General features: G+C 42.6%; 1 protein-coding gene across 3 annotated transcripts in view; it reads right to left on the bottom strand.

Moving 5' to 3' along the window:
* Nucleotides 1-1,927: 1,927 nt before the first annotated feature.
* The window catches only part of FAM120B (family with sequence similarity 120 member B), a 97,667-nt gene continuing 83,084 nt past the window's right edge, over nt 1,928-16,510 (bottom strand). Inside the window, exons 9-12 of one of the 3 annotated variants that reach the window (XR_011337007.1) lie at nt 5,933-7,563; nt 4,671-4,960; nt 2,684-2,737; nt 1,928-2,575 (exon numbers count right to left, since the gene is read on the bottom strand). The gene's annotated coding sequence lies outside the window, so the exon portion shown is untranslated. Of the gene's footprint in view, nt 2,738-4,670; nt 7,564-16,510 lie in introns of all 3 variants that reach the window. The other 2 variants (XR_011337006.1, XR_011337008.1) reach the window with 2 other exon arrangements.

Below are 16,510 nucleotides of genomic sequence, written 5' to 3'. Positions count from 1 at the left end.
AAATTTCCTTTACCTAATTTATAGTGCCAGACACAGCTGGGTTGGCAGCCTCAGTGAGATCTCCAGAAGGATCCTTAAAAAGGGTAAGTCCTGGTTACTGTTTTGCTTGACAAAGTAAAGGAAAGGGAAACAGTACCTTCCCTATCCCTAGGAAGGATCTGAGCTCTCAGTTCCAGCTGGCCACAGGCAGATTCCTGGACCTCTTGAACTCAGCCTCTACACACCATGGAGGAGTAAAGCTTCAAGGTGCCACCTATGTATTTCACGTGTACTACCCACCTGAAAGAAACCAGAGGCAGCATATGAGGGCATCTGTCAGCAGCCAGGGACAGGCACAGCAGCCTGGTGCCAGCAGCGTGTTCCTCTGTCACTGGTAAATGAGGCCATCTGCCATAGATATAGCACTTCTTTTTCCCGGGAGCTTTGATCAAGAGGACCCTGAGCATTTCATAGCTTGTAGGCTGGACAGTGTTCTCCAGCATCCACTGCAGATGCTGAAGACCCAGGTACCTTCACCACACATACTCTCGGAGACTCTCCAGCATTTCTGGAGAAGACAAAGAGAGTTTCAAGCAGTGACAGACATAGCCTGCTTGCAACATCGAAGCCTGTGCGTGGAGGGCATACTCAACCCCCTGTACATGCCTTACCCAGATCATGCACACATACCTGGACTGTCTGTCTCTAAGGCCAGAAAGATCCAACTCTCTTCCTAAAACAAAGCAGTTCATATGCCAGCCCTTGGCATCTCCTCATCCAAGCTTCACCAGTCCTGAATTGTCATTTTTTCTGCAGGGCTACAAGGAGTCTATCCCAGCTTCCTCCTGGGAAGAGACCCAAACTCAAGAGCAGAGTCTGCTTCGCAGTGTTGCTCTTTACCTACCTGGGTTGTTGACCTTCCTTGGTCAGCAGTTAGCTCACCAGCAGCCTTTCCTGGATGCTCTGCCTGGGCTGCAGTGTTTTGTAAGGCTTATTTCTAACTGACTGCTTGGTCATGTCTTGGGAATTTCAGAGATCATCTATTTACTTTTTGCAGTTTCATACAGGCCATCAACAGCAAATCAATACCGTCTTATCTCACAGTTATGATATTACTATTTGTCCATAGTCAATATTTTTCCTTAAAGCCAAAGCACTTGAGTTTCTTTTGCTCTCTTTGGTTATTTTTGCAAGCCTTGAACCACTTGCAAGCACTATCCTAAACCATATAGCAAATACCTCCACGAAGCTTGGCTTTCGAGGGAGGGTGTTGAAACTAGAGCTTTGATGTTGTACTGATAAATAATTAAAAAACAATAAAAAGCTGATCATTCAAAGGAGAGAAAACTATTTCCTATGAGGAACAGTATGCTCATAAAAAGTTTTATGGTATGAAAATAGTATACTAGACTCTGCAGGGACGGTTTTGTCCTTTACTTTCTACCATTGAAATCTGTTCTTGATTCTTCCCACACAATGGCTCCTCCAGAAGCTAGATAATGACAAAAGGAAAAGACAAGAAAGAAAGGTAGTAAAAGTAATGGACATATATATATCTTTTGTGTGACGTTTTGCAACTTTGCCCTTAGAAATGAAGCATGTTCGTTGTGTTTAATTCTGTCTTTGTCTATCAGTGGTGAAAAAGAAGCCAACTCGTCAACAAGGTCATTTTTGGAGGGTATTGGTTTTGAGGCAATCCAGCTGTGAGAGACTCTTGGATTAGGAGTCGTTTGAGGGATCTTTATTGTGCACTAAATCTGACATGGCTAGGTCCCTAGAAAAACAGGTTTTGGGGATGCTTTGATGCCTGTGAGTTTGTTCCCCAGGCAGAGGATGGATCTGGAAGGTGCAAGCCAGGGACAGGGAGCCTGGCCAGCAGAAGACACTTGTCACCTGCAAGTGGAGACTGGTGCACTGAGAGCAAAGATGACCTGTCAGTTTGATTGTCCCCATTTCTTCTGGAGCCGTGGAGCACCCTGGTATTTCCTGCAGCCTGTTGCACTCCTCAAAGTGCTTTTAACTGAAACATCAGAGAGACAATTGCAAGGCGTGATGTTAGTATGGTTTTGCAGACTGTGTGACGTGGTCCATTAGACTGCAGCTTGGGAACTCCTGCTCGAAGTGCCTAAAAGAGAGACAGGGCTAACCAGTGACTCTCAGAGAAGCAGCTGTGACACGTGCCATCACAGTAAATTAATGGTGGCCACAGTTTTGACAGTTTAAGTCAAAACAGAACTGAACAATCACAGCAAGTTTTTGTCTTGTGGCTGTGATGAATTCCCTGGCGGCTGCATGCAGCCACTGTTATTGTCTTGGAGAGTCACTGCCCTAAGAGATGAGTTCTTTAACAAGTGAACAAATAACTCAATTGGAAATTAAAACCGTACACTCCTGAGAGGAGCTCAGCAGCCTCTTCTCCCATTAGCAACAGTGGGAGTTGCCATGCTCTGCACTTCATTGAGTAAAAGCTATTCTCTCTCCCTTTAATAGATGACTCTGCTGTAACTGATTGCTTCACAATGTCATTCCAGTTTGCCTCTTCTGGGTACAATTTGCTGGTATGTGGGAACACACAGATTTTTGGTCAAGTTTCAGCCTGGGGAAAAAAAAATCCAATTGCACAAAACAAAACGGAAAGGGCAGGGGAGAGGTGACCAGATTTATGACTGAACATTTTGTTGAAAAGTAATTGTTGAGTACTCACTTTGTGGATGAGCTTGCTGTATCAAGGATAGAGGAGGATCAGTCATCCTAGGATCTAAAAACAATCAAGAAACCAAACTCAGGTAGTTTGAAGATGACAGGTTGGCCAATCTGAATTATGTGAGGTTTACAGATATAATAACTTTCTTCCAAAGCAGGAAAGAGAAAGAGAGGAAAGTATTTTTATTAAAGGCATTCAGTGGGCACGGGAAGCCTCCTGCAAGGAAGAAAGTGTCCTTTAACTCTATGTTGTGGTAGTTTGGTGCTGAAAAACAGAAGGGGTGAAGGAACTGTGAACAGCTGGTGAGTGTCAGCCCTGAGCCAAAAGAATGAAGAGTGGAGGAGGGGAGAAAGCAATTTTAAAGAAAAACCCAATGATAGTAAAAGAGTACAAATTCTAACTTCAACTGTAAAATAAAAACCCAATCAGAAAAACAAAACATAACCATTTAGAGCATACTGTCAAACACCAGCTTTCCATGGACTATAAGAGCAACAGAAACCATTGTCCTCTGTTGGGGATGGGAACCATAAAAACTAACGAACTAGGCTGGGAACATAACTGCTGTGTGCTCTCACTTGCATTTCTCAACTAAACCCAACGTAACTCTCTCACTCTCTCTTGAATACAAGAGATGCTCCACAGAGAACGAGTGCAGCCCTGCCTAGCTTGGGATGATCTGTGAGCACTCACCTTCTTCAAAAAAAGTCCCAGCAGTTAGAACATGATCAGTTCATTAAGGCTTTCAGGTGAGGAATAAGTCATGGCCCCACAGCAGGGTGGTGGGTGTGTGGGACAGGGACCCATAGCCAAACACAGAGTGCCGCCTGCTGCCAGCGCGAGATTTGGGCTGGGGTGATTGCAGGTGGTAGCATGTCCCGCTCCTGGGCACACAGCTGGCACAGAGCACTGCTCTGGGGTTCCTGTCCTCTAAGAGCTGCACTCCTGGCAGAAGGAAGGGAGAGGTTTATGCTCAGCCTCAACCGTGGAACTCTGACTTTCCTGGCAAGCTGCCCCCACAGCACACAATTATATGAACTTTGTCCCTGTCCACCTTTCCCTGGCATGGTAGTATTTCAGAAATTTGGGCACTACTGCAGTAGAATCTGGCAGGAGCTGCCTGTTCCCATCCAGGTGCTGGGGACCTGCCCAAGGCCAAGGTGAGCTCAGCACGTGCTTGAAGGACAGAGTGCAGCACACTGCTTGTTCACTGCCTTCTCCCCTGGCCACGCTAGAAGCCAGGTGAAACATTGTGCAGAGATGCTTGAAAGGAGGAGATTATTTTCAAGGAAGGGGACATTAAGCAGGCAAAGACTCTAACTGAGGAACAACAGTGATATGTAACATTGTGATGGATATGCAGAGGCAACATGGGAACAGTTATTCACCATTTCTCACAGTACAAATATTAACAAGCTTCACCTGAAATGATTCAATGGCAAGGTCAAAACAAACAAAAGAAGTGCCTTTTCATTTACAGTATCAATTATGAAGCTTTGGATACATTAACAACAACAAAACAAGAAAAGACAAATCTAGATATGAACAGTCCATAAATGCAATTCAACACAAAGATGTGGATACACTCTCAATTTGAAAGTCCTTTAATCCTAGTTTGCCAGAAACCAGGAGGATACGCAAAGAGAATTCTTTCTCTTTGCTAGCTCTATTCTTGCACAGCACTATTGACCATTGTTGGAGGCTGGAAAGTTCTTTACAGAACCCAAGAGTATATCTAGCTTTCTTCTATTCTTCATTTGTCTTGTGAAACTTGGCATACTCAGCGATTAAAAATTAACCTTTGAAATAAACACATCCAAATCATAGGTATCTGAAATGCTGTGTTGACTGCCACATGCTTTGACATTCAGAATATTTAAACTTTTAAAAAGGATTCTGCTGATGGATGGGCTCATATAGGGCATGATTGGCAGGGGTCTATTTCAAAATACCTCCCATTAGGGGGAGGGGAAAAAAAGAAAACTACCTTAATGGTGAAGCAGGGAATGACAGCAGCAGACAAAAGGTCGTTGCTTCTTTGTTCTTCAAATCTGAAGAAAATACACAGAACTCCATTGTATGACTTTTTTTCATGCACAACATTGTCTCCCTTGACCCCATGCACATCTGCAGCCTGAAGTCCTCTGTTATCTCTGGATAACAGCTGTTCCATCACTGATTATTCATCAGCTCTACTTTAGTCTTCCTAAGGTGCTATGAAAAGCCCCCAGGTTGCTGAGTTTTCTAACATAACCCTCAAGATAAAGCCTAAAATTGCTTAAAAAATAGGATAAATAATGGGTAAGACTTACTGAATAATTCACTTGGTTATCTCTAGTATACACACCTGTATCTTTAAAGTATTGGAATTGCAGGATCTTTTAAAAATCTCATAGAATTCTTTAGTTCTCTCATCTAATTTCTTTACGCTTTTTATTTGGCTTTGGACAGCAAAATATAAGGGCAAGGAACATATGCAGTCAGCACCAGAGAAACACGTAAGCCTTTCAGATAGAGGATGTGCAGGAGCAGAATTTGAAGAATAACTGATTAGTGAGGATTTCTAGTTAAAAGAAAGTGACTGAAGAGATGAGGTATGTGCAAAATCCAACCCCTTTGAATGCAAATACTCCTTGATCTTTATTTGGGGCAGAGAAAGTAATTTCTCTTCTGTTTTCTCACACTTGCTATGGAGACCACAATTCAGTACGCACCTCCTCCCCAGGTAATTCATCTTCTGGGCTCTTCCACCACCACCTCTCTCTAGTAATTTTTCACCCCTACCATTCCCCAGTTACCAGTGCTCATATTCCCACATGGGTGCTAAATCCCATCAGCCTCTCTGTCAGAAGGATAAGGATGGAAGAGGATTTCTTTGATCTTCAAGACTCTTTCATGGGTCGTTTGAGAGGTGGGGATGGAAGAAGGTGAAGATTTCCAGTTTATCAGCAAGGTGTTGATAGCCACCAGATTGCTGGGAAAATAATAGAGGACATTCCTGAAAAAAAAAAAAAAAGTGCTTTGCAGCCCAGCACTAAGTTGTTAATGAGCTCCTGGTGTAAATTCACAGAGTGCAGGGGCTGTACCTAAGCAGGTGGCTTTGCAATGACAGGCAGCCCCCAGTTATCTTCTCATGAGTAAATTGTACAGGTCCTGTCCCTGAAATATCTGCATGCTTAGTACGTGAGTTCAGATTAGTGTTACAGAGCCCACAGTGTGCTGGGAATATTTCTAGAAATATGGACCTACCTTAAAGACTGTAAACCAGAGAAAACTGCTTCTGTAGGAGTCCCAGAGGGTACATAGGCTATTTCACAGAGCAGCCTTGAATCCTGGCACCAGTGGCTCATTTGCCTTGTGGATGTCTGGAAAACGGGCTGCTCAGAAGTCACTGCTCTTTGATCTCTCCAAACATGGAAGTGTTATACATGCACAAATGTTGCAGGTAGCTTCAGTTTGCCTCTTGTAGTTATGAGTACTAGAGCTTAGGTACAGGATGCTGACATGTAAGTCTACTGAAATGAGTCAGAGGGACAGAGATAAAGGTACATATTCAACCTTGGTTCTAAACAAATTTCCCAATTTGATTGCAAAACTGACTTTCTTTCATGCTCCTAATTTGTTTTTTTGTCTTTTCCTGTCCATCTACATCACATCCCTTGCAATCATATTACACTCCCTTTGTCCATATGCCAAGACTTTGCCAAGGACTTGCAAAATCTTCATTCCTGATTACTTACCTGTTCTGTACAGCTTCTCTGCCTTTCTTCAGAAAGAAATTCTGCTATAGCCGCCTCCTGTTAGACAAAATTATGCAAATTGCATAGATTAAATTGCTGTATAATGGTTGATCAGCTTTTCCTTATTGTTTGCCATTTGTTACACAGGATTTGCGTGCATTTAAGAGTTTTATGTGTTTAATAGTTATTTAAGAGGCTTAGCATAGCTAATACCTTCAAGCAGTTCTGTTCCTGCAGACTACAGAGAAGTAAAAGCTACCTCTGTCCTCAGTGGTTTTGACTTGAGTTTTAGAAATTGTTTTGAAAGCCTGAATGGCAAAGGAGCTGGGGAGAAGATGCAGTGACTGCTGATATTGTTTTGAGAGGTTTCTTCTGTTTACTAAAACTATCCCTGTCCTCCTTCTGATAAAGGCAGCTGTAGCTGCTCCCACTGACCCTACACCCACTGTTGGACCAGGCTCTGCAGGATGTGGGTCTCCAAATTCCATCTTGTTCAATTACAGCATGTTTCCACTCACGTACATGCAAAAGCTTGGGTATGAACATAGCCTCCTATTCTGGCTGGAGGCTGGTGGCAAGTGAACACACAGGCATTTCCTCTCAGTTGCCAGATCCTGTTCTCATTAACATGTTGCCAAAGTATTAATCATATCTCAAATCCCGTGAGCCTTTAAGCAGTCTTTCCCTCCCAGCTGCCTCATCCCCATTCCTTGATAGCCAGACTTTCATCTCTCTCTCACTCCTTACACATCCTTGATCTTTTCCAAGAGTTGCAGCCCCGCCAGAGCGAGCAGGCTGGGAACAATGAGCAGTTTGCTGCCATCGAGCTGGCTTTTCTGCTTCCTCACTGGTTGCGTAGTGGAGGCCACTCCAGTGCACTCAGCAAAACACACAGAATCCATGCAATACCTACAGCTTTTCTGTAAGCAATTAACTGAAGAAGTCAGGTTTGGTTTTCTTAAACAAATTAGCCTTTTAGTATTGAGTTATACACACCGTTGAGAAAACAGAGAGTAAAGTAAATACGTTCTTGAAAAGCAATCCTTCTCCCATGCAGCCCCAGAGAGTAGTACTCACACATTTGCCCACTGCAAACAGATGGGCCATTTTCTTGTGTCTCTATTAGGTAATAGGCTCAAGCTGTGAACAAATAAAGCAGAAAACACCCAATATGCCAATGTGTTAATTTTGTCTTCCTGTAGGTGTCTCTGTCGATTGCAAAAAAGAGTCAGACCCAACTTGTGCATTTCTTATTTTCCCTAGCAGAGAAAAAGACAAGCTATAAACTTTTTCCTGTGCAAAATAACCTCTGACCATTTTTCACAGTAGCACATACATAAAAGGTGTTGATTAAGACACATGTGAGAAGCAATAAAGCTATTCTTAGAGACTCGATAGGCTGTTTGTGTATATGTCATCTTTTTAGATAGCTGGATTCTCCTTTAAAACATTCATCTCTACACATACTCCTTATGAACCTTAATTTTTAATAATATGCCCAGGTCTAGTCTCCTTAGGGTGCATATGAATACATAGACTATATATAATAATTTGTCATTTGCATGGTCTTTCTTGTATGTGGTGGTTGATGTACTTCACTGGGGTATAGCTCAGGATAGAATCTGGCTCAGGCTACACACACCTCATAAACTAGTAACATGTGTGAATGGTTCACCATTGCTTTTATAGACAAGACTGTTTCTGTGCTTGCATTAGAAATGTCAGGTAGTTTCCACAGGGAACAGAATGGAAGGTGACAACCTCTAAGGAGGTCCAGATATTGACTAGACCCAACAAAGAACACACTTTTCCAATGTACTCGTCCAAATCTGCAGTTTTACTTATTTTGCCTAGAAAGTCTTCGTCCTTGCATGGCTGAATTCTTCAGCCCAAGGAGGAGCAAGTGCCACAGGGATTTATTTGTGTACTTCCCAACTGAAATGCAACAGTTCTTCATGCACTCAGGCCTGTATCGGAGAGGTATAAAGCTGCTTCTCTTTCAAGTCTAACATCATTAGAGACACTCCTATGACTCTTAATTTACCGCTATCAAACTACCTCACCTATTGTTATAACCTTTCTTTCTTTCATGAAGTCTCTTTTGAAGCTTTTCACATACTTGTTAAATGCTTTTGGTCACAAAGCCTGCTCAAAATTCCCTTGATCACATCATTGCTATGGTGTAAAATTGAATTACTTTTACAATGCCTGCTGTACTGTGGCAAAGTGAAGACTTTTCCCACAGTTAACAGAGGTGGAAGGCCTCAAAAATAAGTGAATAAAGGAAGACAAAAAATGTGAATTTTCATTAAATGGAAAACCCCCACTTTTTCTTGAAATGCGGGAAGGCAAGCTCAAGTATGTGCCAGCCAGTAACACTATCTCACTGTTTCAAGAGTGAAATAGACTGACTTGTTGGATCAGGGTTAATAATAGTGAAAAAATGATGCATTTGCAGCTTGCTTAGATTTTTTTGATGGTTGTTTTAGACAAAGTCTTGTCTCCCACAAAGAACAAGAATACGAACAGCTGTTTCATCTCTGTAAATGGCTGTGGGATGTTGTAGGGTTGCAAATCACAAAGTTCATCTTCATCTTTATTTGTGTCCTTTTATAGGACTGGACATCAAATGAATAAGGTTATCCAAACCAGAAAGTATTAAAACCAGACGAGCATACTCAGAGCATACTTCCCCTATGCCCAAAGGAAACCTTCACACATATCGCTTCCTGAAAAATAACCCAGGCTTCATTATTCCTATTGCATCATCTAAAAAAGGACTTTGGTTAGCCTTGGTTTTTCCAGGTTCTTATTGCATGTTTGTAACAGTACAATAACAAGCCTGCACTGGCAACCTATTGCTTCATGCTGGAGATAGCAGAGTGCCCCTTGGAAACCCAAGCCTCTCCTCAGGAGAGGTATGAAACTCATACAGTGAAGCACATGGACATGTCTTACATCTTGTCTGAGTTCAGCATGGTCCTCCAGTGACCCTGTTGTCCAACTGTCTCACCTAGTATGAAAAACTCAGGCTAATTTTCCTTTCTCCTCAGTTTCTGCTCTATGTTCTATTTATTGCTATTATACTTCTCTGTGAAGCTCATGCTTCTCCCTGTCACAGCTACAGTGGCTTCCTTCAAGTTCAGCACTTCATGTACTTGACAGCACATTCAGTTCTCAAGCCAGTGGGCCAGGACCAGCAGGATCTCATGGACAGTGGAGTGCAGGAGAGTGCAGCAGTCATCCCCAGGGTCCTAGCTGGAGAGGGTCTAGATGCACCCATTCTTGTCTCTGGTAACTCAGACCCAGTCTCAAGTGCTCTCACAGTCCCAGTTCAGTTCAAGACAGTCCTGAGCAGTTTCAGTTCTGACTCTTCTGTAAAAGGGGATGTGCTGCCATGTCACAGGGTAATCATCTTCCACTGGTAGCTGTGCTCATAGGTATATATTCTGCTAAAACCATGCTTTCATGGGGAGAGATTGTGTCCTACTTGGAGGGGGGCATTTCACTGTACTGTTGCCATGAAAGTTGTTTGTGGGGCGCTGCTTCCTCTCTGGCACTGCTGCCCTATGATATGGGCAGAGTGCATCTGGGGAGATGTGACCTTTCTGTTGCTCAAAGTGATTCCCAGTTAACCAAGCAGCAAGAAGAACAATAGGAGCAGCACCCTTTTGACTTGCATGTTTTTCATCTTTCTTTTGCTTCCCTTGGATTTTCTAAGGCAGGCTGTGAATACTAAAGTGTCACCACTTGCACTTAAAGACTTTGCAGGTGATAGGGTGATGCTTGTTCACACCAATATGAGAGGAACCCCACAGCAGGAAGTCTGCTCTTTCAGACCTCTTTAGAAATGTGTGATAATCTTATAGTGCACCAACACTTTCTCCCTCCCCTCTCTCCCAGCCTCTAATTTCTCTTAAACAAGTCTCTACATTTTGATGTGGCTGCTGACATAGCTCTCCTTTCTCTAAATTTGCCCTGTTTCACACCTCACTATCCCATATCATTGCACTATTCAGAGCTTTGGGGACAGGTTTATGTATTCAGTCAACACGTAGCCTGCTGCGTTGCACTCTCCACAATTTGGAAAAGGCATATTTGGTGGTGGCAGATATGCAGGCCTTCTTGTATTCTTTGTTTTTTCCTCCACTCCTCGTGCCTTGCCTTCTCCATAAGAATTATTCTATATTTAAATTTTGCACTTTTGCATCATATTCCTCCTGTTCTTACTATGTACAGAACCGGTCAGATTTTTTTTAAAACATAGGGTTTTTTAACCAAACACCCCAATTCTGAACAGTTTCCAGGAAACAAAAGCTCCGTATTCAAGTCTGTCTATCAAATGAGGTAACAGAAATTTGAATGTGAATCCACATCCCATAGCAGCATGCTTGCCACCAAAATTATGTCTGTTCTCTGTTTGTATTTGTTTCAATTACCAATCCGTGAAACAACCTTTAAAAGATTGTTCTATCTTGATGTGCAATAATGTTGAAGGATCTGAGAAGTTTCCTGCCCAGCTTTATTTATGTCACTGTAGTAGATGAGTGTCTCTCAGAGATTGATTAATTTGCTCAGGCAATCCCACAAACAAGGCAGTAACGTATCAACTTAGGTTTAGAGTTAGGCAACAAAGCACAGAGGACAGATTAAGAAATTTTTCCAAGGTCACACTCAAAGTAGGAATGTGCTTACCCACAAGACTTCCTCTCATGCCAATCTAATACTTTACCCACAAGCTCATCATTTTTAGTTAAGTACCTAGCAAGGTTTATGTTGTCACCTGATACCAGAACACTGAGACTTACTGAACCTTTCATTAAAACCATGTACAAACACAGAATTCTCACAGCATCTGTTTGGAGTCGCTGCCAGTATTTTGTCTCCTCTACAGGCTGTGACACTGGGGGACATATGGGAAAGATGACATGACCAAAACTGTGCTAAGAATCAGCAGGGAAAGTCTTGTCATCGTCCCTGTCCCCCAACATGTGCACACAGGGTTCCTGGTAGAGGACACCAGGTTCCCAGGTTGGTCTTCGTTTAGTTTAAACATTAGATGCTAATGTTTTGGTGTATCTTATTAATCTTGGTGAAGATCAGCATTTCCCTCTTAAGTGCAACTGAGTTGTGTTAAAACCTACCAGGATTTACACACCGTGTGTGGGCCTATCTTAAAAAGCTCAGCTGTAAAAATAATTCACATCACACATTACAAAGTTGATTGTAGTGTTAACAGAGCAGACATTTGGTGAAGCATACCCCTGGACAGGACCACGTAGTTGTTAAGCATGCTAAGAAACTGTTCTCTCATTCAAACAGAGGCCACCAAAATTGTTTTTGAATAAGAACTCACTGGGTTTTCTTCACTCTTTCATCTTGTCAGGAAATCTCTGTGAACTTCCCTCCTCTCCATTTGCTTTCCTTCCCCTTTCTCTGCTGTCATTTACCAGCCGGGCTGTTTTCTTCAAAGTACCCTCTAAATGTCACAGCCACCAAACAACCACAGCAAATAATGGAAGTGCCCTAGTAACCCTTCCCCAAGCACTTATATACCAACGCTGAATAATTTGACCTGCTCTCGTTCTTGGGAGCATACTTCACAGTAGTGGCAGAGGAAAGGGAATGGTTTTAAGATTTTTGTTCCCTTTTCTCTTGGTTGTCTTGTGACATGAGACAGCTCTACAAACATGAACTAGAAAAACCTTACAGCCCAAACCAGACTCCCTTCAGAAGGAGTGTGCCAGCTAATACAGAACGAGGAACATTCCCATTTCAAGTGTGGTTGCACATGCTTCGCTGTGTCCCCTGATTACAAGAAAATTACTTTAAAGTCTTCAGGGACCTCTAAAACAAATAATCCATAAAAGTAAAAGGCTTGGGCATAGCAAAGGTGTGGACATGTTTACCTCTGAACACAGGGATTCACCTGGGAAACACAGTCTGTAACACAGGATTTCAGGCAGATATCCAACCCTTGCTTCAGTTTTAGAAAAACAAGAGTTTTTCAAAGAGTCATGGTAACTGTTCTTTTACTGAATTTTTCCAATGTATCAAAAGAGATTTGCAACAAATGCCCCCACTAACAGGCATTTAACCACGTTAAAATATGTCAAGATGACCTACTTGACTAATTTTGGGAATTCCGTATAATTTCATTCAGTGTTGGTTAAAGTTCTCCTGTCCCAAATGACTTATGTCTCTCTATTTCTTTGATCACTGATAAATATGCATTTCAAGGTATTTTGTATTCAAGATGTGCCTGAAGCAATATCCTCAAACTAGCTCCTACCCAGGATCAAAAGAAAAATATTTAAGTCAGGGCTCAAGCTTTGAAGATGATCTTATTTCAGTCCTAACAAGACCTGTGGATCTAATCTAGATCAGGGTTTTGGTCACCACCCCCTTTCTCTTTTACAGGGACAGAACAATACTTGAATGTATTGTCTTTCTCAGGGTAGTCTTCCCTCCTTCCCTTCAGGCCTTTCACTGTATGTGATTCAACTTACCCTAAACAAGCAACACTGACCTTATCTACTGTCACCAGAGAGACACTTCAAACCTAACTTGAGTAACTCACTCTGCCTTACAGGTCAGGAGTGAACAGAAGTGTTCAATTCAGCTCTCAGAGGTGTGGATTTACTGATAAACTTATCTGTTCACACATAAAAACCTTCTGAACTGCTTCACATCTACAGAAAATAAAACAGTGGCACTGACAGTGCAACCAAACTGACAGTGCATAGGTGCTATCCTCAGCATGATCGAAGCACACAAGTGAAGGAAACTCAAAAGAAACTTCCTCTCCACAAATTAAGCTACCTACATAATTCAGTAAGAAAGAGAAAAATTGTTTCTGGATCCCAGCTGTGAAACTTGAGCACAGACATAGTTCTCCCATCTGCAAACCTGCTTCCAGGTCTGCACTGGTAACTCCTCTCAGATCAGCTACAGCAGCCAGGAGTTGGAGGTCTTCGTTTTCTTACTACCACCATTTTCCAGGAAAAGTGTTGTAAGATACAACAAAATCAGAAGAAGGATTCATTGCTAATTCTGCTCAGAAAACAAGCAGGATTGATACTGGTGAGAGGACGTGATGGGCAGTAGCTAGAGGGCTTGCCAGCATGGCTCGGGGAATAACTGCTCTAAAATCTCCTCTCAAGCACAGACAAAGCCTGGTTCTCCTTGCTGTGCCATCACAGGAGCGATGTGCCTCCCTGACACCATGTGGCAGCAAGTTCTTCTTGTTAATTAGAAGCAGCATAAACAGGAGATGCTTGTACACCCAGTCAGCCCCCTGTGTCTTACACAACTACTAAGGAGACAAATTGGTCTTGTGGTTGATGGCACTGGCTTGTCTTGCCAGAAATGTGTTGCTGCAATACCCACGCTACTCATATGCTGTAGCCCTTTGTCTCTCGTCTGTCAAGTTCGTGGCAAGGACAATCTGGGCATGTGTGGTGCCCGGTATGACAAGGCTCCACCATCAGCTGTGGTTTCTGAACCCTTACACAAGCAGCTGTAAATGATAAGAAATCCTTTGTCCTCAGTGTATAAAAATAAGCAAACAGTTAAAAGTTTTAAATGCTCAGCTCTGGCTTTTGCTGAAACAATGGCAAAATGGTCAGTGGAGTTGGAAGGAAGGAGGCCAAAGCCATTCAGCAGTGCCCTTACCCAGCTACCCACTCTGCCTCCTCCATCTTCATTGCAGCCTCTTTGGCTGCACAGAACTCTTCACTCAATGATTAATGTACTGAAAGTCATAATTTCCTAATGTGCCCTGTTGGCTTCGCCTAGGATTTACAAGCTTGCTCCTTCTGGTGATCTGATTTCCATGTGTATGAGATGAGGTGAGAGCATGGCCATTTCAAAGCCTCGGAAATGGACCTCCAGCACTGGGATGCTGAAGGAGGACCAAGGAATCAGCATAAGAATGTTATCCTAACACCTTGGCAAGAATGGAAGCCCTCACACAAATGTTTATTCAGAGGCAGAGGGATGGCCTAGCTGGGCAGCATTTTATTTTTCACACCTAGGAGTGTGAAAGCAGAACACATAAAGAAATTTACAACTTGCAATTCCCCTCCTGAGAACTAAAAGAGTCTGCAAAGCTATGGAGAAACAAAAGGCTTTTAAGATGAGGGAGGGAATTTGCTGCCCACAGTGGACTTAAAACTGCATCTTGTTCTTCTGTGCTCAGACAAAATTCAGACAAGAAGTTCATATTAGTAGAAGAGGCATCAGAAAAAAGCAATGGGATTTTTACCTAGGCTATGGCTTTCAAAATCAAACAGAATCCTTCCTCAGCAGCCTGAAATGGTACAGGGACAGAGCTGTGAAAAGAGTGAGATATCGAATAGAAAATCAGCAAATCTGGTCAAGTAATGAAAGTTACCATCTGCCTAGCAAAAGCTGTGAGTACTGATCTGGTGCTCTTGAAAGAGCACATGGCATATTAATTAGCGTTAGACACTAATGAAAGGCCAGCCCAGTGATTACTGCTGAATCAAGGCAGTGGCTGCTCCTGCTGCTACTGCTCAGAGCGTGGTATAGGAGAATGCAGAGAAGGGTCTTGTGTTGGGTTCAGCCTGACCTGGTCTCAGCTGTACCTTGGGGAACTGCCTTCAGCTTCCAATCGCCTCCTCTCTCTTGTCTTTATAACTAGAGCAGTGTACATGGCTTTTCGTATTAACATATCACACTTTTCTCCTGGATGAGGTCACATATGGGATATTTTGAACCATTTTGTCCAAACTTAGGAGAGTTTTGCAATAAAAACAATTTTCTTCTTCCTCTACAACATGACTTGGGAGACCACCCTGTAACTATATTTGACCTATGTAGAATGACAGCCAAATATAATTGGAACAAACTATATCTAGACAGGCATATTTCAAACCCAGAAAGCCCATTAGGTTTTTCTGACCTGAACACTTGTGTGTCCTAAGTATCCTTGGATAAGGAACTTCAGCTTCTTCCTCTCAGCCAGATTTTCACTGTGGAAAGATGATAAATTGCTGTGCCCTAGTGGGGATTAAATGCAGGTAAACAGACAGCATGGCCTTGACCTGTTTCTCATACATTTCACACAGGTGAGTTCACCCAGTTTCTAAAGTTTACCTACCTGTCAATGATAAGCAATTTACATTAGTTTCCTGTTTTAACCACCAGCCTCTGGCTACTTTGTGTTATAAGGCCACACTTCTTTTCCATCCTATGAGCATGCTTCTGACCTAAACTGGATGAGCTGAGGCGGAACTGAAGTAACAGGCTTAGCACAACAGCTTGATCTTACTGCCAAACGTATTTAGGACAACTGAATGAAATGAACTCATTTATCTGTACATCAGAAGATGGTGGCGCATACTTCTAACTTGTGTTAATGTGGCTAGGACTAACATGAGGAAGACCACTTTTATGAAGCAATTTCTTGGCAAGTGACAATTTATGATTATACTTAGTTTTCAAAATGAAAGCAGCCCACTTTTTTAAGTCTACATTCATGAATGTCCATGCAACCTCCCCTAAATGCCATGACTTTACATAGAGTGTGGTTTGGAACCATATCAGCCAATTCCCTCAGGAGTCTGGGATGCATCTCATCAGGTCCCATAGGCTTATATGTTTAGTTTCCTCAGGTGGTCATGAACCTGATCTTCTCCTACAGTGGGAGTGGCTTTACCCCCTTGATCCCCATCTTGTTGTCGAAAGATGGTAACACTTACAGACTTCCTTATTCGGAAGAGCAACAGGTCCCAGAAGGAAATTTCCAGTGAACTGGAAGAGCTCAAGGGCTCTGCAAAAAATCTTCTCTCCCTCTTCTTCAGAATAGGACTGCCAGAAGACCATCGAGTTTCAACCTAACGCGCTCTCTCTCAGCTGCTAATTTCTAACTATCAAAGAAAAAACAGGCCTTCCCAACGGAAGATACAAGCCTCAAGTGAACTGAGTAAACCTCTGGAAGAGATTTCCTTTCCTCCATATTGAGCAGAAGTGAAGGGAACAATGGGGCTAGCTTGGGTAGCACTCATCTCAGGTAACCAAGCCACCAAAAATCAGGCTTCTCACTCACGTCAGCACTTTAGGC

Source organism: Phaenicophaeus curvirostris, chromosome 2, assembly GCF_032191515.1.
Source record: "Phaenicophaeus curvirostris isolate KB17595 chromosome 2, BPBGC_Pcur_1.0, whole genome shotgun sequence".
NCBI classification, from domain to species: domain Eukaryota; kingdom Metazoa; phylum Chordata; class Aves; order Cuculiformes; family Cuculidae; genus Phaenicophaeus; species Phaenicophaeus curvirostris.
Note: the sequence above shows the minus strand (reverse complement) of the source record. Positions and strands in the feature narration are given on the sequence as shown.